This window comes from Talpa occidentalis, unplaced genomic scaffold (assembly GCF_014898055.3).
Source record: "Talpa occidentalis isolate TD23 unplaced genomic scaffold, MPIMG_talOcc4v2.1 talOcc4.4, whole genome shotgun sequence".
In the NCBI taxonomy this organism is placed as follows: Eukaryota; Metazoa; Chordata; class Mammalia; order Eulipotyphla; family Talpidae; genus Talpa; species Talpa occidentalis.
Genome location: NW_023604295.1, coordinates 42,249,369 through 42,274,835, shown reverse-complemented (window position 1 = coordinate 42,274,835; position 25,467 = coordinate 42,249,369). Strand labels below are relative to the sequence as shown.

Below are 25,467 nucleotides of genomic sequence, written 5' to 3'. Positions count from 1 at the left end.
AACCTAATTTCATATGGAATCACAAAACTCCAAAACAATGTTAAAGAACAAAGCTAGAGGTCTCATATTTCCTAATTTCAAAACAAATTACGAAGCTACAATAATCAGAATACGGTGCTAGCAAAGACCAGTAGTTCAGCAATAGTCACACATGAACAGACAACTAATCTTCAACAAAGTTACCAAGAATTCACAATTGGTAAAGCACAGGTTGTTCAACAATTGGTGCTACGAAAAATTAATATCCACGTGCAAAAAAAAGAAACTGGACTTTCACACCATACACAAAAATCAACTCAAAATAAAGATCTGAACTTGATTTGAAACTAAAACTCAAAAAAGAAAATGGCTCACGGCATTGGTCTTTGCAGTGATTCCTTGGATATGACTCAGCAATTCCACTCCTAAGTACATACCTAAGAAAATGGGGTGGGGGGGGTGTTTACATAAGAATTCACACATGAGGGCCTCCCTAGTGGCACAAGGGATTAAGACAGCACTATGAAGCTATCTGCAGCCACTGCAGCACAAGTTCGATCCCGGGCCAGCCAGGGAGCAACCCACATGGCAAAGCAGACCTCTCCTGACTTGCCCACTGCTCCCCTCAGCAGAGTATTTCAGTCAATCTGCCTGTTCTGCTCCCCTCTCTGTTTCTGGTGTGTCCTCTCACCCACTCCCCACACCTCTGGCCTGTACCCCAGTTCTTGTATGCATAAATAAATCTTTTAAAAAAAGAACTCACACATGAATGTTCATAGTGGTATTCATACCAAAATGTCAGTCAACTGACAAATGGATAGACAAAATGTGGTACATACACACCTCATTTTATTGAGCTTCTCTTTACAGATAGTATTTCACAGATACTATTTTTTAATAAGACCCATCACCAGCAAAAAGATAACTCACTGAAAGCTCAGATGATACTTAGCAATTTTTAAAAATGAAAGACTTTTTAAGTAAGGTATGTACATTTTTTAGATATATAATGTTACTATGCGTTATAGTACATAACTTTTATATGCACTGGGAAACCAAAAAGCATATTAAAAAAAAAGTCTGGAACCAAATCTTCTATATCTCCAAAGTATGACTCTATATCCATATTAACAGACTATTATTCAGCAATAAAAGGAATGAATTCCTAAAACATACTATATCATACAACATTATGTTATGTGATAGAACATAAAGGGCACATATATGATTCTACTCATAGGTAATGTCCAGAATAGGCAAACCTAAACAGAAAGTAGATTAGAGGTTACAGGAACCGAGAGGAAGGACAAATGGAGAGCGACTTTTAGTGGACACAAAGTTCCTCTTTATAGTGATGAAAATGTTCTAAATTGATTATGCTGATGGCTATACAACACTGACTACACTAAAAACCAACGAATTGTGTACTTTCAATGGGCACATTGTACTGTAGGTAAGTTAGATCTCATTAAAGCTCTTGAAGAAATACTGGACCTAGAATTTGCTTCCAAGTAATATTAAAATTTTAAATAAGAGACATCCACTAGTCACAAACTGAAAATTTCTATATAAGTAAGAAGTTTCCCTAAACTGAATTGTAGGTTGATTCAATTAATATAAAAATCCTAGCAAAATATTTTTTGTAGAAAAGATTATTTTATAATTTGATGAAAAAGCAAAAGAGCTACAAACGTTAAAATAACCTTGACAAAGTGGGAGGATTACTCCAACAAATGTTAAGACTTGCTATACAACTATAATAATCAAGGCCATGGTACTGACAGAGGGATAGTGGAACAAAATGAGAGTCCAAAGCAAACAAATATATTCAACTGATTTTTCACAAAGGGGGAAAAATTTGCATGGAGAAAAGTAGTAGCCTTTTCAGTAAATAGTGCTGAAATAATTGGACAGTCACAGGCAAAAAAGAGTCTACACCTCAAAAAAATATGCCAAAACAGATTATGAATTTAAACATAAAACTACAGAATTTACAGGGAAAAAAACACAGGAGAGGGCCTCCCCTGGTGGCCCAGGCGGTTGAGCGCTGCACTGTGAAGCTGTCCGCAGCCTCTGCAGCGCTGGTTCAATCCCAGCCAGCCGGCAAGGGTCCCACATGGCGTGGCAGACCTCTCCTGCCTCGCCCGCTGCTCCCCTCAGCAGTGGATTTCGTCAGTTTGCCTGTTCTGCTCCCCACCCTCTCTGGTGAATCCTCTCAATCTCCCACGCATCTGGCCTGTACACTGGCTCTTGTATAAATAAATAAATCTTTAAAAAAAAAAAAAAACCACACAGGAGAGACCCGTCAGGACCTAAAGAATAAAGGGTTCTTGGACTTCACACCAATAGCAGTCTGCGCAAAAGAAAATAAACTAGACTTCACCAAAATTAAAAACATCTGCCCCATGAAAAACCTCATTAAAAAGTGAAGATAAGGGCCTCCCCAGTGGCACAGCGGTTGAGCACTGGGTTGCGAAGCTGCCCGCAGCCTCTGCAGCGCCGGTTCGATCCCCAGCCACGGGGCGAGGGTCCCACATGGCGCAACAGACCTCTCCTGCTTGCCCGCTGCTCCCCTCAGCAGTGTGCTTCGTCAGTCTGCCTGTTCTACTCCCCACTCTGGCTCTGGTGAATTCTCTCACCCTCCCGCGCTTCTGACTGTACCCAGTGCTTGTGCAAATAAATCAGTCTTTAAAAAAAATAAATAAATAAAAAGGTGAAGATAAGCTAGTGACTGAGAGAAAATATTCACAAACTATGTATCTGACAAGTGTTAGACCTCTCAAAGCTCAAAGTAAAGAAAAACAAAAATTCTGATTAGAAAACATGCAAAAGACGTATACATAAAAAGATGTGCAGTATCAACAACGACTAAGGCAATGCAAATTAAAACACAGTAAGGGCCTCCCCAGGGGTGCAGCGCTGGGCTGCGAGGCTGCCCGCAGCCTCTGCAGTGCTGGTTCGATCCCCAGCCACTGGTGAGGGTCCCACATGGTGCGCAGACCTCTCCTGCCGCGCCCACTGCTCCCCTTAGCAGTATACTTGGTCAGTCTGCCTGTTCTGTTCCCTGCTCTGGCTCTGGTGGGTTCTCTCGCCCTCCCGTGCTTCTGACTGTACCCAGAGCTTGTATAAATGAATAAATAAATCTAAAAAAAAAAAAAATTAAAAAAAAACATAGTAAGAGGGCGTGGGGGCACAAGGGGTTAAGTCTCAGCACTATGAAGCCATCAGCACTGCAGCACAAGTTCAAACCCCGGCCAGGGGGCTAACCCACGTGGCACAGCAGACCCACTGCTCCCCTCAGCAGTGTATTTCAGTCAATCTGCCTGTTCTGATCCCCACTCTGTCTCCAGTGATTCCTCTCATTCCCCCCTCCCTTCCCCAGCCACGCACCTCTGGCCTACACCCCAGTTCTTGTATGCATAAATAAATATAATAAATCTTTTTTAAAAAAATAAAACTATAATAAGATAATACCTATTAAAACCTATTAGAACCACTAAAATAAAAACAAAGCAATAAACTAAATGTTGGAAAGAATGTACAAAAAAGTACATTTCTCATATGTTGCTGGGTATGTAAAATGATATAGCCACTCTGGAAAAAAAGACTTTGGAAGTTTCTTATAAAACATGCCCCTGCCATACAACCCAGGAAGCTCACTCTTAGGTATCTATCTCAAAGAAACAAAAACTTTTGTTTACACAAAGTCCTGTTCATAACAGTTTTGTTCTTAATCACAAAATACTGAACAAACAAAAGCCCTTCCACAGGTGAATGGTTAAACAAAGTATGTATATTATTATGTACCATTCTATAACAAAACACTAGACTGAGAATAGGTTGCCAGGGAACAGGAAGGGACTTTTGTGGTGGGATAAGATTATAAAAGGGGTAGAGAACAAGAGGGTTTTCCTTGTGGTCATAAAATACCACACCATTATATACCACTAACATACTATTCTATAACACAGAGATTGAAAATAGGTTGCCACGGACTAGAAGGGGTTTTGGGTTGGGGTAAGACTATAAAGGGGTAACAAGAGGATTGTTTTTGTGTTACTATGGAATGGTTCTATATCTTTGCATGGTAGCAATAGCATGAATTTTATGTAAGGGCAAAAACTGCATAGGACTATTCACACACACACACACACACACACACAGAGATTCAGGAATAAAAATGGAGAAATTAAATTCAGCAACCTAGTTAACAGTAATATGCCAATGTCAATTTCCTGGTTTTGATGCCTTATGAGTTTCATGATGTCACCACTGTGGGGGGAAGTTGGGTGAAGGACACATAGAACTCTACTAATTTTGCAACTTCCTATGAGTCCATAATTATTTCAATAAAGGATTTTTTAAAAATAATATGAGGGGGAGAAGGTAGAGGTGTAGATGAAATAAAACTGGTCAGTAATTGCTAATTTTTGAAGTTAGGTTATTGGCATATAGAAGCTCATATTATTTTATATATTTTTTTAAAGATTGATTGATTTATGCATACAAGAGCTGGGGGAGCAGCCGGCGAGACAGAAGAGGTCTGCTGTGCCATGTGGGTTGCTCCCTGGCAGGCCAGGAATCAAACTCGTGCTGCAGAGGCTTCAGATTGCTTCATAGTGCGGTGCTTAACCCACTGCACCACCAGGGAGATCCCTATTTTATATTGTTATGTTTTTAAAATTTTCCATAAAAAATTAACAAAAATCAAGAATGTCATAAAACAAAATATTAACAGTAGCTTCTCCAGTTGCTGATTTTTTACTAATACACATTTTAAATTTTTTCTATAAAATGAATTCCTTATATAAAACAATTTATAAAGAAATCTTTGCTCATGGTCTTCTGTCCTCATTGTCTTAGTCATTTAAAAAAAAGTAACATAACAGCAAAAAATTTTAAACAAAAATACAACCCATTTAATATATCTTCCTCTGACAATGCACTCTTTTTTTTTAAGATTAATTTTTTTATTTATACAAGAGCTGGGGTATAGTCCAGAGTCGCGGGAGGGTGTGAGGATTCACCAGAGATAGAGCTGGGAGTAGAACAAGCAGACGGACCAAAAGCACTGCTGAGGGGAACAGCAGGCGAGATGAGAGAGGTCTGCCTCACCATGTGGGATTCTCCCTTGCCCCGGCTGGGAATCGAACTGGCCCTGCAGAGGCTGCGGACAGCTTCACAGCACTGCGCTCAACCTGCTGCGCCTCCAGGGAGGCCCCTGGACAATGCACTCTTTAATTTGAAAATATTTCTGGGCCTCCCCGGTGGCGCAGCAGTTGAGAGCTGGGTTGCGAAGCTGCCCGCAGCCTCTGGGGCGCCGGTTCGATCCCCGGCTGCTCCCCGGCCACTGGAGGAGGGTCCCGCATGGTGCGCAGACCTCTCCTGCCGCCCGCTGCTCCCCTCAGCAGTGTACTTCAGTCCTTCTGCCTGTTCTGCTCCCCGCTCTGGCTCTGGTGAATTCTCTCACCCTCCCGCGCTTCTGACTGTACCCAGTGCATGTATAAACAAACAAGCAAAAAACAAACAAACAAATAAATAAATAAAACATGCCTCTATAAAAAAAAAATTAAAAAAAAAATAATAATTTGAAAATATTTCATCTAAATATCCATTTATGTTTCATGTAATTACAGACACCTGAAAATTCCAATATCCTTTTCTAGCATTAACCAAAAGGTTCTTGCTAAAGTAGATATACAACAAGCACAATAACTCACCATTATAGTGATCCTCACACAACAGAACAGATGTCTAAATTCAAGTCACCCTAAGATATTTTAACAATTCCAATACGGTTTGCATTTGAAATGTTGTCTAAGTTATCATAATTAACTTTAAATTGTTTTGTTTTAAAACTGCATGTGGTAGTTTTAAATTTTCAGACTTTTTCTAAAGAAGCATATGCAGAAAGTTTACAATGGTTATATAACCATGCTAAAGAATTCAAGGAACATATGTGGATCTGAAACAGTAACAATAATCTGCTGAATACTGAATCTCACAATGCAATTATTTTTTAAATTTCAATTTGATGATTTAAGTGTGTTTGTATATAAAGCTGAAATGAAACAATACCATTTCTTCAACAATTAAATTTTAATAAGCAAATTAAAATTAAATTATAACAGAAATAAGATCTGAGCTCTGCATTATCTGTGGGACTTTAAGTCCCAATCTCTCTGAAACTCTTTCCTTATCTATATACTGAAGGCGTTATACTTGTTAATCTTTCAGCTCCAAAATCCTATATAATGACACTCTAAAATTTCCTTCATAATCTCTGACCAATGATCATTCTAATGAGCACTTTGGAAAAGATTTATAACAGATGTGACACAGATATGACAATTGTAAGTAACTTTCATAAATTTAAATTATTTGCAGGAATATTACTCTCAATTTATTAATTAGATCAGGGTTTCTCAACATCAACATTATTGTTATTTTGCACTGGATAATTCTCTGTTGTGGGGACTACCATGCTCATTTAAAGATATTCAGGATCTACCTACTATATACCTGAATCTCCCAACGTGACAACCAAAAAAAGTCTCCAAGATACTGCCAAAATCACCTCTGGTTGAGAATCATAGTATTAGCTTAAAATGTTCCAGGGTTATTTGGTATGGGAAGGAAAAATAAAGGTATAAGAAAGGCTAGGAATGAACAAAACAAAAAGGTTCAACTGCAACCCTAATACTGTAAAAAGAAAAGGTACTCTTCCATATTAGGCCTACTGAAAAAGATGTTATCAAATAACATGAATACAAAGTAATGAAAATAACAGTATACAAAGTCAAAGAGAAAATATCAGGTATCTCACCTGTACCTCTTTAAGTAACCTCAATAAATAGAGCCAAAGGTGTTTATTAGAGATTAATGAAATTAATAAAATTAACCTAACTCCTAGCATTTCTGAGGAGACTGGGACATTTTCAAATTACCTGCTGTTCTCTAATTACTGAGAATCCTCACATGAAAAACAGACACATACAATAACTATCTATAACCAAGAATAAAATGTGCTAAAAACTCCATAAAAAGTGACAGTGAGGAATATCCTCAAGTCCTTTATGTATTTAAAGAAAGGCCAAAGATATCCAGTGTGAAGAAATTGCATTTGAATATTACAAGAGAAATCTTAAACCTTCAGACATTCACTTTCTGGTTCTTTAATATTCACTATAAAAATCAACTCAGCCACTATTTTCCATCAAACAGACAAATACCCAGTTTCCTTGGTCTATTCTTGGATAGGTCACCAGACTGGGAATAAGAGACCCAGAGTCTATTCCCAGCTGCAAAACAGACTGGTAATCTCAAACAAATTATTCACTCAAGTTAAGGTTCTAAAGCACTGTCAGGCTGACAATACTGAAAATCTGCTTGGAAACAAGCACAGAGAAACCCTGGACTTCCTCAAGCACCCAAAGGGCAATTGCAATCATATTTTTAGATTTATTAAATCTAAAAATCTGAATAGGATTTTATTTATAGAAACATTTAACATACTTGAAATTTCAGAACTGTGTGATCCCTTTACCATTGCCCTCTATATCAAATAAGAATTGCTCGTTTTTAATCACACCATGGCCAGTTTTGCAAAACTATATGTAAATTAAGCAAATCATAATGATTACGTAAAACAAATAAGCTGTTTTCAATTCAAGCTCGGGAAGGGCTTTAACTTTTGCATTTCCTAACTCTAGTTTTTAGTCTACTACACAAATAATTCTTTCCTGACAGTGCAAAAAATGCATAACAATGTATGGAGAACAAAAGTTTGCTACATAGTCTAATTCTGGAAAAGCCTTAAGGTTGTTCCTTAACACTAAACATGCAGATTTTATTAGTGCAACCAAAATACGGACACAGGCTTTTGATGCCAGGTAAAAAGCTAACAGACCAAGTTACCCATCTGACCTTTTCACACAACATAACACTAAACAATCAGTCCAACAGAAGATCTGGGAGAGAAAAACTAGCAGGGTTAGAAGGAAAAGGCGGCGGTTAAGGTTCAGAGGCCCTCTCCGTCAGGTGGACCCTCGGCAGCCGCCTAGAAGCCACTCACAGAGTTTGCCACCTCGCCGGGAACGAGGCTCCACCCTGAAGACCGGCGTCTGGGAGGCCCCACCGCCGGCCGGGCTCCGAGCGCGCCAGCCTCCCGGCCAGGGCGAACCTCGGCCTCTCCGCGGGACTGCGCCGCCTCCCCGAACCCGGCGCACTCATGCACGCGCGCGCACGTACACACACAACAAAAGCAAGCCGTGGGAGCCGCGTCAGAGGATCCCTTGGGGCGCTCCTCTGGGCCCCACAGCGCGATCAGGGGCCTGCTCACTTACAGGAGAACCCCGAGTGGGGCCGACGGCCGGGGGCCCACCCAGCCGAATCAGGCGCCGCGCTCTAGTGAGGGGGCTGCTAAGCCACCGCCAGGGCCGCTCGGCTCCCTGCGGAACCAAAGACCAGCAAAACCCAACCTGTGCGGCTGTTGGGGGGGGGGGGTGGCTGAGTTCCAAAAGCCCAAAGAACACGTGGGCTCCCTACTTCCCTCTATCACTAACAGTTATTCTTGGTAAAATTCCCCACCCCTACAAACCACAAGATAATCAAGTCCCATACCTTTACCCAAACACTGATCAAAAGTAGCATCCAGGGCCTCCCCGGTGGCGCAGCGGTTGAGCGCTGGGTTGCGAAGCTGCCCACAGCCTCTGCAGCGCCGGTTCGATCCCCGGCTGCTCCCCGGCCACCAGAGGAGGGTCCCGCATGGCGCGCAGACCTCTCCTGCCGCCCGCTGCTCCCCTCAGCAGTGTACTTCAGTCCTTCTGCCTGCTCTGCTCCCCGCTCTGGCTCTGGTGAATTCTCTCACCCTCCCGCGCTTCTGACTGTACCCAGTGCTTGTATAAATAAATAAAAATAAATCTTTAAAAAAAAAAAAAGTAGAATCCAACACAGCACTTCTTACAATAAGAAACCTTAGTCACCTTCTTCCTTTATCCCGCCTCTTCTCCACACCAAATTTACATGTCAGTTTTCCCTTTTTTTCCCTATTAACCTAAGAGCAGCAATTTAAAAAAAAAATCTTTGAACCATCTTTCCAATTCTACTTTTTTGAAACTTAATTTTCTAATAGTAATAAAATTCACAGACCCCCTCCCATCTCCCACAGACCTATTCAAAACCTCTTCACAAATGTTTTTACTTTTTATAAGCTCCCATCAAATCAATTCATAAATAACTTTCTCAAACACTTCACTGTCTGTTCCTTCATCTCCTCAAAGCTAACACACCGTCTAACTCACAAATTTGTCCTAAAAATACCCTTAAATGTTGTCTACCTCATTCCAGAGAAGCCCAAGTCACTAAAAAAAATCCATTTCTCAAACATGTCCAATAACCTGACAATGATCTTTCCAAATATTCTCTACCAATTTATCTGAATTACTCATAACTCAACTACCATTCCCATTTCCCTAAAGATTCTAATTATAGGGCCTCCCCTGGTGGCACAGCAGTTGGTTGAGCGCTCGGCAGCGAACCTCAGCAGCACCGGTTCGATCCCCAGCCGCTGGGCGAGGATTCCACATGGCGCGCAGACCTCTCCTTCGTCACTCTGCCTGTTCTGCTCTCCGCTCTGCCTCTGGTGAATTCTCTAACCCTCCAGCGCTTCTGACTGTACCCAGTGCTTGTATGAATAAATAAATAAATCTTTAAAAAAAAAAAGATTCTAATTATATAACCTATTCAAATTAACACATCTCTACCACTGTATGTATCCACACACAAACAGGTTTGTGTATATGTGTTGACGAGCATATACAGGATCATGCAGAATTATTTCATTCTAATCTGGGATACTGGCTTTTCTCAAATTTAGAAGAACTCCACACCAACCAAGATTCTCAGGCATCCAACACCTATCATGTAAAATCAGGTATCAATGTCAAATTAAAATAATTATCACTTAAAACATACTCTCCATTTCTTCTACAATCATTCCCAACACATTCCTTAAGATATCCATCATTACTCTAACCCATACCATGCACGCAAATATTCAGAATATAACCCCACTCACCAAGGCAGAATTTTGTCAGAGGCAGGTTTTTGGAAACAATTCTAGACCAAAATCAAGCAGGTTGCAGCAAAATTATGAGTTAGACAAAGTGACACCCCACACCCCACCCAGGGACCATCTTAGGCCCTCAAAGTTCTGCACCTACACAGGCCAGTCATTATTAAATTTGGTAATTGACTAAATGCACTTTAAGTAAAAGTGATGAATGATCCCATCCTAGCTGCTGGAACTCATCCTGAAGCTGAGTTGCACTACCGTGAAATACCAATATATATATTTTTAGTGCCTTGTCACACTTCATTTTTCTGCCCTAAATATGCTCTTTCTGAAGTATGGATTAACATCAAAAATCCTGATCTGAACAGTAATGACTGAAAGGTATTTATTTTTCACTCAGAGGGTGAAAAAGTCAGTCATGTGAAGAATACAATGCAAATACAGAGTATTTTTTGTTTGTTTGTTTTTGTGGGACCCTTGCCGGTGGCCGGGGATCGAACTGGCGCTGCAGAGGCTGCGGGCAGCCTCGCAACCCAGCACTCAACCGCTGCGCCACCAGGGGAGGCCCCAATACAGAGTATGACACATACAGCCTTGGCCCCACAGTGGTAAAGTTTCAGTTGCCACTCTTCCAGCGAAGATATCTAAAGGCACTTGAGAATGATGAAGCATTTGACATAACGTGTTAAGCTATCATACAATACAGTCTCTAACAAAACTGCAGTCCCAAATCCCTGGTAACAGGACTGTTTACCCTTTATACCAAGAAGGTTGGGAAAGCACCAAAATCTGCATGTGATATGTGCCCAGGCCAACTTCAAAGAGTTCATACTGTGAAACCTAAAGGAAGTGAGGGTGACTAAAACAAAAAAACATGTCAGCAAGGTCTATGGTAGTTCCATGTATGCTGAATGTGTCCATGGGCGAATCAAGTCATGCTTTTCTTATTGGGTAGAAAATCGCTGTGAAAGTGAAGGCAAAGCAGAGAGTCAGCCAAATAAAAATATGAAGCTTTTTTGAGTATTAAAAAAAGAAAAATATAATGATAAAATGTGAGTTGTGACCACAGCAAGGCAGGAGATTCTCAAAAACCACCGCATTCAAGAGTCAAGTCTTCAATAGTATAAGGGAAAAGTTGACAAAAAGCAAAGTCTGACAAAAATTACTAACATTGCAGAGTTCGGCAAGTTAAAGAGAGCAGACACACAAGCTAAAGGATATGAGGCCTTGTCTAGGCCTCTGAAGATTAGTATATGGAAGATGATAGTTTCAAACCCTGAGATTCTAATGCTCAAGATTTTGAAATAAAATAAAACGAAAAAGAAGCTACTTCTGTTTCTGCTTTATTTTAGTTTTGGGGTTAGTAAAACTGCTCCTTTAGAGACATTCAACAACGATCCGTAAGAACTAGAAATAAGAAAGCATATTTAGAACCGTGTATCTAGGAGTCACCTACGTACAGGTAATGAATGAGACAATAGAGCCTTCTAAAACACGAAACACGGGCATCTAAAAACACTACGAGAGGAGAGTCATTATAGACAATAAAAAAGAAAAGACATTATAGAGGTGATTTTAGATGCCTTAGAACACCTCCTTGCTCCCATACACCCCATTCTTCCACGTTTTACCTGAACTTATTCATGCATACAAATCATCATGACAAAATTTTTGCAAGTAAAGTTTGATGTGGTTTTGAGATGCTTAAGAGGTCAAAGAGCGCAACATCTACGATTTATGCTATTTTTTTAGAAAACAGTTACACATGACGTATTATCACTATTGTAACATCATGGGTGGTAGCATGACTGTCTTTACATGTGCAGAGAAGGATTGGCTCTGGCATTAATTATTTCCTAGTTAGCATTATGTTTTCTCCGTATTTTCTCTGCTACAAGAGATTTACTCCCTCTTCAATCTTACTCTTATTCCCTATCAGGTCAACTCCAACCTCTTTATTCATTTCCGGGCCATTCAGGTTCCTTCAATCAGCCTGTCCATGTTCTATTGTCAACAAACTATCCCATGTCTTTACTTCAGCCTTTCACATGAATACTCCTCCACCTTACCTTTTTCTTTCAGTGTCTCATTTCTAATCCACAAACACGTCTCAGTTGAATTTATAACGGTATATTTATATGTGAATGGTCATGACTTTGCCAATTACTTATTTTATAAATAGAAAAACTGAAAGAAGTGGTGAGTGTATAAATCTATTTCTCTCAATTCCCATGCCACAACAACCGAGATCCCTATGATCTCTTGCCACAAGTGTTGTGACCACCTCATTTTATCCATCTATCCATTTTCCTATTCCTTCAGCTTGATACAAGAAGCAGCAGCTTGTTGGGCCACTCACACTGTTTTATCACTTAAAAAAAAAAAACCTCTTTGCAGTACAGATTATTCACTTAAACCATTTCTTTGGCAACATCTACCAAGCTCCAGAATACCCTTCCATTTTCCTCCTTCCCTGGACTTCAATTATATCTTGTCCAGCAATGTTCAGCAATCATTCCCAGTCAGTGGCTTCAACAATGATGCTTAAGAAATTTCTAAACCCTGACCTTTCTCAATTCCTAAAACCTTCATCTGCACTTCAGCCACCCATACAAATTTACTGAAAACAGTGCATCAGTTAGAAGAGCTATGCCTCTAGGATTATTAACTTCAGGGAACCCCCTCCTTTTTTTAAAAACCACTTTCTTTTCAAAGCTACTTTATTTTCAATCCTACATCTGCTCTTTACCTCCTTTTTGGTTTCATCTGTCTACCTAAAAATGTATTCTGTCCATCAGCCATTTCAATGTTGCCCTCTCCAGAGTACCATGACCTTCCATTACATTCTTCATGCATCATCCCAATAATATATCATCTTAACATCTGTTTTCTCCACACCTACACACACAGGCACCACCAAAACCTATGAAATCTCCCACAACTGATTTATTCTGACTATATCTCATTGACTAATCCAAATCATCTTCATAATTAAATCCCTGGTCCCATCAAATACTCAATCTCTTCCATAAAATTCTCTCAAATCATACTTCTCCACCTATTAGAAATCTTCTTTACATTCTAAAATGCTGCATCTTCAACCATCTGTTACTTCTTGCCGTCAGTTATGAGGAAAAAAAAAGAGTTGTTCTTCCTCCTTAAAATAAACATCTTGGTACAAGTCCTATATTCACTGCTTCCACATTTTCCCAACCCACTTAGTCCTTTACCTCCATACACTCTGGTCTCTGAATTGCTCTCCCGAGATTAAAAAAAAAAAAAAAAATTCTACAGGCCTCCCTGGTGGCACAGGGTTTAAAATCTCAGCACTATCAAGCTATCGCCAGCCACTGCAGCATGAGTTCGATCCCCTGCCAGGGAGCTTACCCACATGGCGCAGCAGGCCTCTCCTGTCTCACCCACTATTCCCCTCAGTAGTGTATCTCAGTAGATCTGCCTGTTCTGCTCCCCACTCTGTCCCTGGTGAATCCTATCACCTCCCCCAACACCTCTGACCTACACTCCAGTTCTTTTATATATAAATAAATAAAAATAACAAATCTTTAAAAAAAAAAAAACCCTATATACCAAATCCACCACCATCCAAGTCCTTATTGTCTCTTTAGCAGTAACACTTGAACTACCTCCTTTGTTTTATGTGACTGTGTCACATGATTCTACTCTGATATCTCTAGCTGCTACTTTTATCTCAAATGACTACTGGTTCTCTTCTTAGTCCACATAGGGTACATCTTCCCAAGTTCTATCTTGGCGCTTTTGCTAATTCTCTTCTCCCTAAGATCGCATCTCTTACCATTGCTTCTACATTTTCATTTCTTACATAGATAGCTTTCGCCAGTATCCTAAATTAATCTTTTTTTTAAAGATTTATTTATTTATTTATTTATTTATTTATTTGTACAAGCACTGGGTACAGTCAGAAGCGTGGGAGGGTGAGAGAATTCACCAGAGCCAGACCGGGGAGCAGAACAGGCAGAAGGACTGAAGTACACTGCTGAGGGGAGCAGCGGGCAGCAGGAAAGGTCTGCACGCCATGTGGGACCCTCACCTGGCAGCCGGGGATCGATCCGGTGCTGCAGGGGCTGCGGGCAGCTTCGCAGCCCAGCACTCAACCGCTGCGCCACCGGGGAGGCCCTTTATCTTTTTTTTTAAAGATTTATTTATTTATGCATCCAAGAGATGGCTGGGGTACAGGCCAGAGATGCAGGGTGGCTGGGGTACAGGCCAGAGATGTGGGGAAGGGGGTGAGAGGATTCACCAGAGACAGAGTGGGGAACAGAACAGGCAGACTGACCAAAGTACACTGCTGAGGGGAGCACAGGGCGAGACAAGAGAGGTCTGCTGTGCCATGTGGGTTGCTCCCTGGCGGGCCAGGGATAGAACTTGTGCTGCAGAGGCTGCGGATTGCTTCACCGTGCTGTGCTTAACCCCTAGAGCCACCAGGGAGGCCCTCCTAAATTAATCTTTAAACCACCCTCTGCTACAATCTAATGTATTCCTGAGGAATTGGAATATATAGTGATTTCTTTATAACTAGATTCTTCTATTTCTTCAATTAACACCTCAATTATCAGTTCAAATAATTTCAGAGCTATCAGCACCCTACCAAATCCAGAATTAGTAGCTTCAATTATCAACTCTATGTACATATTCCCCAATCTCTATTGGACCTCTTTCCTCAGCTGAATCCAGCATTTTAACTAGATAATTGCCTCAGATACTTTCAATTGTGCTTTGCAAGCTGGTCAATGTAAAACCAAAGTAGTTATTCTTCCCCCATCAAAACACTTCTGCTAACTAATCCAGTAATTTCTGTTAACAGCACCTCCATCCTCACAGTTACACAGGTTAAAAGTCTTTGAATTAATGTTTCTTTTTCTCCATAGCTTCCCAAAAGCCCATTTGTCATTAGACCCTTCAATTCATTACTTAATATATTTCTTAAATCTTTTCCTTTCTATTCCCACCACCACCATCCTAACTTAGACTCACAATACTTAACACTTCTGTCATAGTCTTCTTTTGTTTTCTGGTTACCAGCTTATCTTCAATGAAGAAAGAAACAGTTATCAGACTAGTATTCTTAAACGCACCTATTTCCCCAATCAAAAATCATCAACAGTTCCCCACTGCATACTGAGTCATGTTATAATTCCTTGGATGTCCAAAAAGTTGAACTATTCAATTGTCCAGCCATCATGGAATTAGATGACAACACTATGGTATATTCATATAATGGAATCCCACAGAACAAAAAAATAAATAAACTATTATAACTAATAAGGATGAACCTCACAGACATATGTTAAACATGAGAAACCATACATAAAAGTATAATTCCACTAACATGAAATTTAAAAACATACAAAACTACCTTTTTGTGATAGGTCAGAATGGTAGTTACTTTTGGTTGAAAGTGACACATAAAGAAGCCTCCAAGGCGGGGAGATAGAAGCCTTTTAGGACTTTGTTAATGTTTCTATATATTGAACTGAGATGTATACCTAAAAAGGGTTATTACCTGTACCTTTAAGACTTGAGCACTTTGTTACAAATAAATTTTTAAAAACCAATTTAGTGGGCCTCCCCAGTGGCGCAGCGGTTGAGCGCTGGGTTGCGAAGCTGCCCGCAGCCTCCGCAGCGCCGGTTCGATCCCCGGCTGCTCCCCGGCCACCGGAAGAGGGTCCCACATGGCGCGCAGACCTCTCCCGCCGCCCGCTGCTCCCCTCAGCAGTGTACTTCGGTCCTTCTGCCTGCTCTGCTCCCCGCTCTGGTGAATTCTCTCACCCTCCTGCGCTTCTGACTGTACCCAGTGCATGTACAAACAAACAAACAAACAAACAAACAAATAAATAAATATACATGCCTCTTTTTAAAAAAAAAAAACAATTTAGTCTGGATTTTGAGAAATTTCTTCTGCCTCCAAACTTTATTTTCCTTCATTCATCAACATGAACCCAAAATTCCACCAACCCCTAAATATATCCAGAACTTTTCTCACTGTTACTCAAATCACTCCCTCTTCTTGGAATGCTAACCCCTCACCGTAGTGCCTACTATTGTTATAATCCTACTTATTCTCCAAAGTATTATCTACACACAAACTCCTCCACAAAGTCAAACCCACCACAGTATTTGTCACTGCCAGATCTGTTCAGTTTTATCCCTGTAAACTCCTGAAGAATATAGACTGCCATATATGAATATGTATCCCTCACATTGCCTACCATGGAATCTTGCACAGTGAGCATACAAAAAAATTCCCTGAATGAATAAATTCTGGCAGTCCATCATAAGTAGCCTTCTAACCCCTCCTTCTCAAATCTATTATTCATCAGTCTTGACTCACAACTCACTCTTCAGTTTACTCAGTAAACATATTCAAAAAATAATTGAGAACCTACTATATGCAGAAACCATAACTAGCAACCATAATGTACGCCACTAAACTACCCAAAATGTAATCCACTATCAGCTGTTCCATTCAACACAACTCTAAATATCGAGTCGTCTTCCTCTCCTCTCCAAATCACATTTCATTCCCTCATTTCTAATCCTGCTGCTAACCAAACTAATTCAAATCCTGTTTTCTTCAGTAGCCTCCTAACTGGTCGTTTCACCTCTAATCTTATGCTACAACACAATGCCCCAACCTATCCTGTATGGTACAGCTGTAGTCAGATTAAGTTATCTAATATAGTGATACATAATAATATTTAGCTATCATATATAATGTGCACACACACGCTCCTTGGTTCAATTCCCTAATCAAAGAAGTTTAATAACTATACATTAATGATAGATGTTAATATACTTTAATTCTCAAATCTCTTGCCAGAAGGAATAATGATTACTAATTTCCTGATGAGAAAACTGAGTCTCAGGAAGTAATTCTCTCCAAAATAATAGAGGTAAACAGAAGGGCCAAGACTAAAACCTAGCTTCTGTTTACTTACTAAGCACAACCCTGCCCCTGCGTCATATCAAATACAAACTACTTAGCTTTCAAGGTCATCATTTTCTATCCCAACCTCAACTAATTTCCTTCCTTTTATCATATCATGCTCAAGTGACTAGTAGTCACTTTCGGTAACTTGTGTTTGGTACCTATGTTCGACCTACAGGTTTTGATCAAATACGGTAGTTGTGAAATCACCTTAATAAGTGATAACCAATTTTTATTTTCTGAATCATCTTTTTTTTTTCCATTTTCACCAACAGGACAAAAAATATCCAATTACATCTAGCATGAAAAGGTGTTGCTGTCATCGAAACTTTTTGTTTTACACGCACATTCACATATTAGGTAACTATGTGGCATGCATTTCCTACTGTGTCCTGATTAAAAAAAAAAATTTAACTTAAGTCGTGATTCCCCACATATCCTTGGCTTCTCATCTCTAAGTCTTTGCTTTTGCTAAAACTCAGGCTGGGGGCCTCCCTGGTGAAGCAGGGGTTAAAGTCTCAGCACTATAAAGCTATCAGCAGCCAAGGAGCTAACCCACCTGGCTCAGCAGACCTCTCCTGTCTCACCTGCTGCTCCCCTCAGCAGTGTTTTTCAGTGGATCTGCCTGTTCTGTTCCCCACTTTATCTCTGGTGAATCCTCTCACCCCCTGCACCTCTAGCCTACACCCCAGTCCTTGTATGCATAAATAAAAACATATCTTTTAAAAATATATAAAACTGAGGTTGGAATGCCTTCCTTCTAATTATTTCTGCAGTAAGAATCCTATTCATCCCTTCAAAGACTAGCACTTTGCCCCTTCATGCTACTAAATGCAGTCCCAGGTTTTCCCCTAGTAAAATGTTTTTTCCTACTTTTTAACTTTAGTAACATTCAGGATTTTTCTTCTACATTCATGATCTTAGTGCAGTTATCTGGGACCAAAACCAGCTCCCCTATTAGAATAAAAATCCCAAAGGATGTATTCTTGACTATATCTAACAATGCTTTTGCATATATGAATAATGTACATTATCTGTCATATAAAGAAAATTCATGCCATCGTTGTCTGAAATCTGTTGTAAATCAACATTATAATTTCTACTGTATTCCAAACGTCTGTTAACTCTTATGCTTGAAAGTTTTATCATTTTCCTCCCCAAAATAGCCATTTCAAATAATCCTCTATATTCAATCCTCTCTTACTACCTCTAAACATGATCTGCCATATAGCAATATCTTTCTCTTCTTTCAGAATCAAACTCTCTATTGGTTAACAAATTTCCTTCTGCATCTGCTCACCTCCCACTTCAGTCTAGTTCTCTAACATTCTTTATTTTTTTTTTTTTTTATTTATTTGTTTGTTTGTTTTGTTTATACATGCACTGGGTACAGTCAGAAGCGCGGGAGGGTGAGAGAATTCACCAGAGCCAGAGCGGGGAGCAGAGCAGGCAGAAGGAGCGAAGTACACTGCTGAGGGGAGCAGCGGGCGGCAGGAGAGGTCTGTGCGCCATGTGGGACCCTCCTCCGGTGGCCAGGGAGCAGCCGGGGATCGAACCAGCGCCACAGAGGCCACGGGCAGCTTCGCAACCCAGCGCTCAACCGCCGCGCCACCGGGGAGGCCCTCTAACATTCTTTAAACAAATATTTTTCTACATATTCGAGTAGACTTCCTCAGTTATCTCATTTTTATCGAACATATCTTTGTCAGTGCCATTAAAATCTTTGTAGAAAAAGCAGGTTATGAATAAATGGACAAAAAAAATATAGATAATTTAGGTATTTTCTTATTCATTCATTTATTCAACAGGCAGTGTCTACTGGAAATATGCCCTCAATGCTCTGTCTATTATATTCTGTAATTCAAAAAGCAGCTTTGAGAAAAGCATGCAGGAAAATGCCAGGATAACAGAGCCAAGTTGACTCATGCTCTTCACTCACAGAGACGAAGTAATCTGTGGGGTACAGGCTCAAAAAAGGAAAAACTAAAAGTTACACTAGATAAAGATGGAAACAGACCCCTGCAGTTGTTCAAGGGGGCTCAAAATGTACCCAACAAAGGTGAATTTGAAAAGGAAGAAACAAGAGTAGCTGAAATGAAATAGGCAGAAAGCTGTCAGACAAAAATAGACCCAGACTCTAGATTCATTCTAGAGCTACAAGAGAAATTTGGAGCAATATAGTTCCTCTCCTGAGATTCCCTAAGGAATCCTTTCAAAAATCTAGCTACAGTATGGTACTTAAATACTTTGCCTAAACCTTAGCCAATATTCATTTCTCTATTCTCTGAACTCCTACAACTGTAAAATGTAATGTAATTGTTAACAAACATATCCAGAATTTATTTACGCATTAAAATTAATCTGATCCTCTTCAAAATAGTTATCTTAGCATTTTATAGATCCAACCAGCTGGATGTTTTTAACCAACATTCATAGTATGCCTAATCAGAGAGGAAACTATCACCTCTGTTCAAAGTATTTCCAATTCCGTCGATGGAAAGTGTTTTCCAGTCAGTAAATACATCAAGCAAGAAAAATCATTTCCATTTCTGTGACTCAATTAATATAAACCAAAACAATTCTCCATTTATTCTCAATGATAGTGAAAGATCTTCAGCATTTCTAAAAATCACATCTTTCAAACTAAAATGATTTGTCACCAATGAAACTACTTAGAATAACTTTCTGCCTTATATAATTTATAAATATTCCGTTCTGGAGGAATTATAAACTCCTAAAGGATAGGGACCATGTTTTACTTACCCTGATAGGCTCCCTCCCCTAATAGTACACAACAGCTCTTTAATAATTAGATATGATGGAGGACAAGAATAGAAAGACTAGAAAGGAGGTGCCCCAAGACCAGAACCTGACACACAAGGAGGTGGGGGTAGAGGGGTGACCATTAACCTAGCTGTAGAGGTCGTGACCCTTAGGCACCAGTACCTTGTCATAGTCCTTCTATTCTTGTCTTCCATCAGACAGACTGTATTTAATGTGCCAGAAGTTTAGAAGGTAATTCAGAACAGGTGTTCCTAAAAAGTTCTGAACAGGGCCTCCCTGGTGGCACGAGGGGGGGGGAGGTAGGTGGGGTTGGGGCTCAGCACTGTGAAGCTATATGCAGCCACTACAGCACCACGAGTTGGATCCCGGAGTTCAATGCCTGGCCAGGGAGCCAGCCCCACATGGCACAGCAGACCTCTGTCTAGCCTGCTGCTCCCCTCAGCAGTGTATTTCAGTTGATCAGCCTATTCTGTTCTCCACTCTGTCTCTGGTGAATCCTCACACACACACACACACACACACACCTCTGGCCTGCACCCCAGTTCTTGTACGCATAAAATAAATACATCTTTTTAAAAAAAAAAAAAAGTTCTGAACATTACCACTGAAAATAACTATCAAAATTCTTACCTAATATTTATTTTTAAAAATCAATTCTCTTAAATCTTGCCATTACTGAATTACTTCACAACTATCCTTTTCCCCCACAAAAGAATGTAAATACTATAAATTCCCTGAGGGAAGAAGCTTCATCTAAGCACTTTTATTATCCTAAAAGTAATTAAATCAAGTCAAACTGATTCTTACAACAGCTAAAAGTCTCTAAGCAGTCACTTAGGCTGAGGTAAGAAAAACCCAAATTAAACCAGGTACCAGCTCTGACCAGACCAGATCAGATTTACTCAGATTAAATAGCCTCAGAATAGAAAAGAACTTTGGTCCCACCCTTTGGTATTTTTTTTTGGATTATTACAAGCCCATTCTAATCTATTTTGCCTCTTCCCTTTCATCTAAGTCTTCCCTTCCCAGCCACTCTCTCAAATAAGTAGATACACATAATTTTGTCTACTATGCCCCGTAGTATTTCACACAGTTCCACTATCATCACTAACAGTGAATATTACTTTCTATCAATCATTCAACACGTATTTATTAAGCACTTAAGAATTAAGCTGTGCTGAGTTTCTCCAGAGATTAAAGAAAGTCTCAGGTCTAGAGCAGGTTACAATCTAGCTACCATTTGGAAAACAAAGAGAGGATAATTCCCATAAGCAATACAAGATTTAGCAATACACAACCTACTTGTGAATGCTGTTCTTATTCAAAGAAAAGAAGATTCTCAAGAGGCAGGATTATTTAAAGACTTCCAAAAGAACAGAGTATTTCTTTCTGTTCTCTCAACATCCATTATACCGTTGCACCTCACACACAAATTCCAAAAACACCAACAATTTATGAAACTATCCTACTATATGAACATACTTTTCCCACCATAGTTCTATGACTTCAGCAAGCTAATTTCCTTATAACTGCCAAAAATTTTTGTCTTACCACTGTCATTTAAACCTCGTTCGCATCAACTATATCCAAATGGCCTCAAAATTCTTTACCTTCCCTTCTGCCTCCCACAAAATTATCAGCACCTTCATCACACCCTGGCCCCCTCAGCCTCTTCTTCCTCTTGTGACATTTCTCCATCTCTCCCCCTCCCTACTCCACAAAAAAGAAACACAAATCCACGCCACGCCAATCCACTCCTTTCTTAAAATATAATATTTGCTATTAAAACCTGGAAAGAACAATCCAGGATCATTTTATTCTATTCCTGGATTCCTCACACTGAAACTCTTCAGAAGACCGTCATAAAATACTGCACCGTTCACCTGGTAGTTAATTCCAGCATGCACAAATATCACTGTCAAGACACTCTTAATTTCCAACCAGCAACCCTGACAAAGATGTTGCTTCCAACAGCCTAGTCCTTCTTACAGGACTATCTATCAAACTTCCCTTGATCATCTCACTAATTTTAAATGCTTTCTCTACTTCAAGAAGTCCTCCCTAGCTTACACCCTTATTTAATGTAACAAGGAAGACAAAAGATACAGCCAAACTCTGGCTTGTTGGACTCTAAAATCAAGGTTTAACCATATTATTTAAAGATATGAAGACATCAAATTAAAAAAACTAAAATAATAACTATCAAAAGTTAGAAGGAAAGAAAGGGCATAATACCAGTGACACAAGTCCTTTCATTCATAGTAAGAAGTCTTCTGACTCCTTCATAACGTCATTTTGACCAATCAAGATAAAACAGCCCCGGCATATCACCTGGAAACCTAGAAAAAAGCATAAGAACTACAAAAATTAAAGCTTAGACATAGTAACCTCTGGACAATGACACTGCTTAGACAGGTGACACAGAAATTATTGTTTTACATTATAAACACCCTAGGGACAACTTTTTTAAATTGTGTACCTGTATTATTTCATGCTACTTAAAACGAAATGGGAGGGGAAAAAAGGACATACTATATATAAGGTCATTCATCTTCCAAAATTAGAAGAACGGATACTATACAGTCCGAGTGACAGGTAGTAATACTACCCCTCTCCTATCTATGATGTAATGAAAATGGGCACATCATAATATGTAATACATTGATACTCTCAAAAAGAATGAGTAAATCTAAAATTTTTCCAAAAATTTTAAATAATTCTAGATTATTCCTATAAGAAAAATTTTAACTAAAGTTCTAATGCTAATCCTTTAGATATTTACTAAATGAATGACTAATTTTCCCATCCCTCTCCTAAATTTCTTTCCAACTTCCCCACTAATCCCTACACCCTCTATTTCCATAAAAATATTTCTCATACTACCCTCATCTCAAGAACATGGTTCTAGCCCAGAGTTCCCTATTGGAGGTCTAGTCCAGAGTGAGTTCAACAAATCCAACAGGCCTTGCTTCATTTCCTGATACAGAAATGCTAATCTTCCCAATAAGCTGGCTCTAGAAACATCCAGACTCTCCAGGTTCCTCTAGACCTCAAGATAACTGGCCTGACCTCCTCCTAGCAACCAAAGACCAAAACAGGTATTCCAGATCCTCTATTCTGCAGGTCGGCACTTTGTAGGTTGATAAATGTTCTTCAAAACCACCACTAGGCTTTGAGGGAATATAAGGAGCTGTGAATGGCAAAAATTCTCTCACCGGCCCCAGGGTTTTGAAATTGATCAGTCAATTAAACTCATTTGAGCTCCAAATGGAGTCTCCAAAGAAGGACCAATATGCATGGATTTCCCCCCATCATAATTATAAGCCAGTATACTACAGCCCAAGCTGTACAATGGAACAACAATTCTCCTGAACCAGGTAAGTCGGAGAGTGAAGAAGAAAATGTCCAAGTCAAGTGATTTCCACCCAGCACCTGCCAGGACAGTGTTCGCCCAGGCTTGTGCATCAGTGACAAATTTCAAATTTCCTAAAATCGAGACTCGAGGGCCTGGAGAATGCCTGCGGGCCAGAGCTTTTTCTCAGGTCCGTTTCAGAGGTTCTCAGATTCACTGGTGCAGGTCTGAAATGCCTCCGACCAAACTACGGTTTCATTCTCAGCGACCCCAGCCACGGCGGAGACCCACACTTACCAGATGTCATCTACAGACAAGAGTCCACACAGGTTCGGAACTAGGCCATCCCGGCCCATCTGGAATAACTCTTAAGTCCTTGGGCCAACATGGATTCATTCTCCTACATCTGTCTATTCTATTATGCATATTTTTTCCCTCACATTCGCTAGTATTTAGCAACCCCTCTCGCTTCCAGCGCTCTCCTTTCTATTGACGGAAATCCCTTCGATTCCTTCTCGCCTTTGAAACGCTTCCCACAACCAAACAGCTCCTGCTTCTGCACAATGAACACCCCCCGGCACCCTCGCGCCTCCTCCACGGCCGCCCCCGGCGTCCCCCACCGCCCGGCCCGGCTCCCGCGGCCCCCGGCCCGCCCCGCGCCCGCCGCCCCCGCGGGACCCCGGCCCGGCCCGGCCCGGCCCGGCCCTCCTCCGGGCACCGCTCGGGCAGCAGCGGCGGCCGCGGCCTGCGGTGCAGAGCGCGCTGCAGCAGGAGCGGCTGGCAGAGCTCGGCGGCCCCGGCCTCCACACCCACCCCCGCGCCGCGGCCTCCCGCGCCGGCGCCCGCCCCGCCGGCCGCGACGCCCCCCGGGCCCCGGAGGCCGCCCCCCGCCGCCGCCGCCCCCGGCATTATCCCTTCTCAGCCCCAACCCACCATCCGCGCCCCGCTTCCTCCCGTCCCCAGCGGCGCGGCGCGGCGCTCCCCGCGGCCTCGGCCGGCCCCGCGCCGCCCCGGCCGCCCCCGGCCGGCGCCCCCCGGGGTCAGGCCGTTACCGCCGCGCGCGGCCCCCGCGCGCCGCCCCTCCCCCCCCCCCCCGCCGGGCCTGCCAGGCCGAGCGCGTTACCGCGGGCGGGCGCCGAGTCGCGCGGTCACCGACTGCAGGCGGCGGCAGCTTCAACCTTCCTAGGGGCCTGGAGAGGAGGGGAAGGGGGAGGGGGGAGAACTTTTGCTGTGGCAGCTCCAGCAACAGCTCCCACCCCTGCGCCTTTCTCCTCTTCCTCCCCCTCCTCCTCCTCCTCTTCCTCCTTCTCTTCCTCCTCCCAGAGCAGTAGAGATGCAGACATGCCACGGCTAGAGCGCCGCCGCGGTCGCCGCCACTGCCGGCGCAGTGCATTGTGGGAAGCCCCGTAGACGGGAAGCGCTCCGCGGCGCCCGCCCTCTCTGGCCCGGGGACCTGGCTGGGAAGACCCAGCGTGGCTGCGATTCCGGCGCCTGCGTGTCAGGCAGCCCGGCGTGGCGGGGGAGACGGGCCGGGCCTGGGAGGGAAGCCGCTTGAAACTGAGGAACTGAGGAAATGGCTTTCAGAGGGGTCGCCTTAAGTCGTAATGTCTAGCGCCCTCCGAAGAGGAGGACGCTGGTGGGTGGGAGCGTTTCGGGCGCGGGGAAAAAGGGGCGGGGACCTAGGTGAAAGGTGATCGGCCAGAAATTTGGGGCGTTTTCGTTTCTCCTCTTATTAGCCCTTTCCACCCCCCAACACTCAGTCATTGGCCCCTCTGCCACCCCAACTGCTGCCTTTTTGGGAGACAGCAGCCTTGAGTCCTTGAAACTAGTAAGCCCCGTTAGTGTCTGCAAAGTGAGGTGCAGGGCGTGAGCTGAAGATCAGGAGATCGGACACTTGACTGTTGCGCAAGGTCTTACCTGGTATTTCCCCCGCTTACTTCACTTGGGGCCCAGATCTCCATTCGGGGCCCAAATCTTCTGTGTAGCAGGCAGGCTTGGTAATTGCTCGTGGAGAGCTAGCATTGCACAGTTACGTTTCTTCCCTGAAGGCCCTTTCAGTGACCTTAGCCAAATTGTGACCTCCTTAATGGTGTCTTCATTAAACTAACATTTATTAGGCGCCCTGAGGTGCTTGTGCATACTGTGATCGTTTACAATTACTCATCTTTGTGTCCCCACCCTAGCACAAGGTCAGCCCTGTAACATAAAAGATGCTAAGTGAATGTTGAATGATTATGAGCAACAGAAATCGCAGGACAAAACGCTTTTATTACGATTGACTAAAAATTTTACTTAGCATCTTCCTGCAGC

At 41.8% G+C, this 25,467-nt stretch overlaps 1 protein-coding gene across 8 annotated transcripts in view; it reads right to left on the bottom strand.

Moving 5' to 3' along the window:
- Positions 1 to 24,481, bottom strand: part of ZNF148 (zinc finger protein 148) — a 126,695-nt gene extending 102,214 nt beyond the window's left edge. For 3 of the 8 annotated variants that reach the window (XM_037525398.2, XM_037525402.2, XM_054700498.1), the window contains exon 1: positions 24,281 to 24,481. The gene's annotated coding sequence lies outside the window, so the exon portion shown is untranslated. Of the gene's footprint in view, positions 1 to 22,040; positions 22,145 to 23,454; positions 23,731 to 24,090; positions 24,110 to 24,280 lie in introns of those variants that run through there. The other 5 variants (XM_037525399.2, XM_054700499.1, XM_037525400.2 and 2 more) reach the window with 4 other exon arrangements.
- Between the last annotated feature and the right edge of the window lie 986 nt (positions 24,482 to 25,467).